Genomic DNA, 4,885 nt, shown 5'->3' with positions numbered 1-4,885 from the left:
TTCCAACTAAGCCTACAAATCTCCAGCTGTCCTAAGCATTCAGATGACTTGAATTGTCTACCTTATTTTGCTGTCTAAATGACTGGATACTTGCCAAACCACAACTTTGCTTTTCAGAAAGAGCTCCTCAAACGAAGTGGGGAGTTAAGACAATTACTGAGCTAATTCAGTCCAAAAGAAATGCATTGAGGAAAGCCTGCTTTTTCTTTTCTTTTCTTTATAATTTATCAAAGTTTGGTTTACCTCCATGGATAAAACTCATTGTGCAATTGTATTTGGCTTCCACAAATACTTTCTTTGTGGAGACTAGACCTGACTTCATCCTATTGAATACCAGCTGCTTCTAAGTTTGTCTCTTACCAAAGTTTGTCAGATGCATATCTGTGTTAACAAACAACAAGGTTGGATGTTCTGTTGCTTACATAACTTATTGTTAAATATTTGTTGGAGTGATTTTTTTGAATGCCAAAGTAGTATTGTGGAGCGTCATATAGACTGAGTGTTTCATTTATAATATATAAAGAACATCTATACTATAGGATATGGAGCTCTGGTAGCGTAGTGGTTACAAATTGGGCTGCAAAACTTAAGGCCAGCAGTTTGAAACTACCAACCGCTCCGCAGGAGAAAGATAAGGCTTTCTGCTCCTGTAAAGATTTACAGCCTTGAAAACCCTGTATAGGGTCACTATGGGTCGGAACCGACTCAATGGCACTTAACAACAACAACAACAACATACTGTAGGATAAGTACCCGACTGCTACCCACATGTTGGCAGTTCAAATCCACAGTCACTTTCTGGAAACCTTATAAAAAGTCACTATAGTTGTCAAGGACTTCATTCTTTTTGGATCAACTATCAACACTCACAGAAGTAGCAGTCAAGAAATCAGACAACGTATTGCATTAGGCAGATCTTCTTCACAAGATGTTTTTCAAGTGTTGAGTGAAGATGTCAGCTTGAGGACTAAGGTCGCCTGACCCAAGCCATGGTATTTTCAATAACCTCATATGCATGCAAAAGCTGGACAGTAAATAAGGAAGACCGTAGAAGAATTGAAGCTTTTGAGTTATGGTGTTGGAGGAGAATATTGAAAGTACCATGGGCTACCGAAAGAACAAACAGATCCATTTTGGAAGAAGTGCAGCCAGAGTGCTCCTTGGAGGCCAAGATGGCCAAACTTCATCTCTCACACTTCAGACATATTGTCAGGAGGGACCAGTTGCTGGAGAAGGATATCATGTTTGATAAGGTGGAGGGTCAGAGAAAAAGAGGAAGACCCCTAATGAGATGGATTGGCCAGGTGGCAACATCAATGGACTCAAGCATGGTAACAATAGTGAGGTTGGCCCAGGATCGGCAGTGTTTCCTTGTAGTGTGCACAGGGTCTCTATGAGTCCATACCGATACAATGGCACCTAACGACAACAACAAATGGGTCAGAACTGACTCAACAGCACTTAGAAACAAAGAATATCTAAAGTCCTTTGCAAGAGTATTTAATATTCCCTCTGAAAAATATTTATTCAGAAAATATATGTATTTCTTTTGTTATTTGTTTTCAGAGCAGTAAAATTGATATATCTCCTCTAAGCTTTATGTTCATTAGTGAAAGGCTATAAGTGGTTTCTTTCAACATGAAAACAGACTAAAGATATCAATAATTGCGTAAATCTGAAAATTAACTGGAAATGTTGTTGTTGTTGGGTGCTGTCAGAGTTGGTTCTCATTCATAGCAACTCTATGTCCAACAGAACAAACCACCCCTTCTCTAGGGTCTGCTCCCTACTGATAATTTGCCAAAAGAATTAAAGACAAAGTCTTGCCAGCCTGACTTCCAAGGAAGAATCTCACTGTCCTTCTTCCAACACAGATTTGTTTGTTCCATGATACTTTTAATATTCTTCTTCAACACCATAATTTATATGCATTAATTTTTTGGGCCTTCCTTATTCATTGTCCAACTTGCACATGAATAATAAAACTATTGAAAATACCATAGCGTGGGTCAGGCACACCTTAGTCCTCAAACTGACATCTTTGCTCCAGAACATTTTAAAGAGATCTTTGTGGTACGTCTTCCACCAGCCTAGTCTTCTCTTCACCACCTGCCTTCCCACCTTATTCACTTTGCACCAAATGGACCCCAACTGTTCCAGGGCCACTGGTGGCTCCTGTGTCTGCTCTGGCTTCTGAAAATGCAAAGAATATAAATGCAACTCCTGTAAGAAGAGGTGCTGCCCATGGGCTGTGCCAAGTGTGCCCAGGGCCGCTTCTGCAAAAGGGCATTGGGCAAATGCAGCTGCTATGCCTGATGTGGGAGATACCCCATCCAGGTGTAAATAGAGTCCCATGGAAAAGCGGATGTTTTATCTTAACGCTGACCTGTCTGCAACCTTTTATTTTCTAGGAAGTAAATGAGTGATAATATGTGGTGTTTGCTTTAAAACAACAACAAAAAAGAGGTCTTGTGCAGCAGCTTTGCTTAATGCAATACATAATTCAATTTCTTTACCACTGCTTCCATGAGAGTTGATGGTGAATCCAAGCCAAATGAAGTTTTTGAAAACTTTAATCTTTTCTCCATTTATCATGATGTTATTTACTGATTCAGTTGGGAGAATTTTAGTTTTCTTTTATTAAGGTGCAATCCATACTGAAGTCTGTGGTCATTTATCTTCATTAGTAAGTATTTTAAGTGCCCTTCACTTTCAGAAATCAAGGTTGTTATCATCTGCATGCAGGTTGTTAATGAATCTTCCTTCAATCCTGATGCCATGTTCTTCTTCATCTAATCCAATTGCTCAGATTATTTGCTCAGCATACACATTTAATAAGTATGTTGAAAGAATGTAATCCTGGTGCATACCTTTCCTGATTTTAAACCATTCAGTGTCCCTTTGTTATCTTCAAATGACTGCCTCTTGTTCTCTGTACAGGCTCCTCATGAGCATAATTAAGTGATCTGCAATATTCATTTTTGCAATGTTTCCATAGCTTGTCATGTTCCACAAAGTCAAAAGTCTTTGCATAGTCAAGAAAGCACAAATGAACATCTTTCTGGTCTTCTCTGCTTTCAGCCAAGATCAATCTTACTTCAGCAATGACATACCTCATTCCACTATTATTCAAATGTATGCACAAACTCTAAATCTGACTTGAACCTCTGGCAGGTCTCTGTTGATGTTTTGTTGCAGTCATTTTTGAATTATCATTGGTAAAAATTTACATACCTGTGATATTAATGATATTGTCTCATGATTTCCACATTCCCTGGGGTCACCTATCTTAGAAATGGACACAACTCAAAATGAGAAGAAATAACTGAAACCAACCATTAATATTTGGAACATGGAATGGAGCATGTATGAGTGTAGGAAAATAGGAAGATATCAAAAAATAAAAGGGAATGAATAAAGTTTGATATCCTAGGCATTAGTTAGTTGAAACAGACTAGTATTGGCCATTTTGAATCTGACAATCATTTGGTTTACTGACAAAATGACAAAATGACTAGGAATGGCATGGCATTCATCATCAAAAAGAATATATCAAGATCTACTTTTGAAGTAGAACACTGTCTGTGATAGGATAATATCCATACACCTACAAGAGAGCCCAGTCGTGTGTCAGTTTGTCATACTGTGGTGACTTATTATATGCTGTGATTCTGGAAGCTATGCCATGGGTCTTTTAAATACCAGCAGGGTCACCAATAGTGGACTAGTTTCAGATGAGCTTCAGACAAAGACAGACTAGGAAGAAGGAGAGAGGAACTACTTCAAAATATTTAGTAACTGAAAACCTTATGAATAGCAGAGGAATATTGTCAGATATAGTGCCAGAAAATGAGCCCCTCAGGTTGGAAGGCACTCAAAATGAGACTGGGGAAGAGCTCCCTTCTCAAAGTAGAATTGACTGTGATGACACGATTAGAGTAAAGCCCGTGGGAGTAAAGTCCTTGGACCTTTCATTAGCTGATGAGGCACAACTCAAAATGAAGAGAAACAGCTATTGTTGCTGTTAGGTGCCATCGAGTTGGTACCAACTCATAGCGACCCTATATACAACAGAATGAAACACTCTCTGGTCCTGGACCAACCTCACAATTGTTGCCACACCTGAACCCACTGATGCTGCCATATTGACAATCCATCTAGCTGGGGGTCTTCCTCTTTATCTCTGACACTCTACCTTACCAAACATGATATCCTTATTCAGTGATTAGTCCCTTCTGAAAATATGTCTGAAGTATGAGACATGAAGTTTGGCCATCCTGGCCTCCAAGGAGCACTCTGGCTACATTTCATCCAACACAGATCTATTTATTCTTTTGGCAGCCCATGACACTTTCAATATTCTTCTCCAACCCCATAACTCAAAAGCATTAATTCTTCTAAGGTCTTTTTATTCACTGATTTTGCATGTATATGAGGTTATTAAAAATACCATGGCTTGGGTCAGGTGCACCTTAGTCTTCAAGCTGACATCTTTACTCTCTTCAACACTTTAAAAAGGTCTTATGCAGCAAATTTGCCTAATGCATGAAATATGTCATTTGATATCTTGACCACTGCTTCCATGAGTGTTGACAGTTAATCCAAAAGGAATGAAGTCCTTGACAACTTCGATCTTGTCTCCGTTGATAAGAATGTTGTTTATTGGACCAGTAGTGAGGATTTTAGTTTTCTTTACATTGAGATGCAATCCATATTGAAGGCTGTGCTCTTTGATCTTCACCAGTAAGTATTTTAAGTCCTCTTCACTTTCAGCAAGCAAGGTTGTATCATCTGCATATGGCAGCATGTTGTTAATGAGTCTTCCTCAAATCTTGATGCCACATTTTTCTTCATATAACCCAGCTTCTCAGCTCAGCATACAGGT

General features: G+C 38.9%; 1 pseudogene; it reads left to right on the top strand.

Annotated features, from left to right (window-relative positions):
• The first annotated feature begins 2,140 nt into the window (after positions 1-2,140).
• LOC102834336 lies at positions 2,141-2,316 on the top strand (annotated as a pseudogene).
• The last annotated feature ends 2,569 nt before the right edge of the window (positions 2,317-4,885 follow it).

This window comes from Chrysochloris asiatica, unplaced genomic scaffold, assembly GCF_000296735.1.
Source record: "Chrysochloris asiatica unplaced genomic scaffold, ChrAsi1.0 scaffold00005, whole genome shotgun sequence".
In the NCBI taxonomy this organism is placed as follows: domain Eukaryota; kingdom Metazoa; phylum Chordata; class Mammalia; order Afrosoricida; family Chrysochloridae; genus Chrysochloris; species Chrysochloris asiatica.
This window is presented reverse-complemented; position numbering and strand designations above follow the sequence as displayed.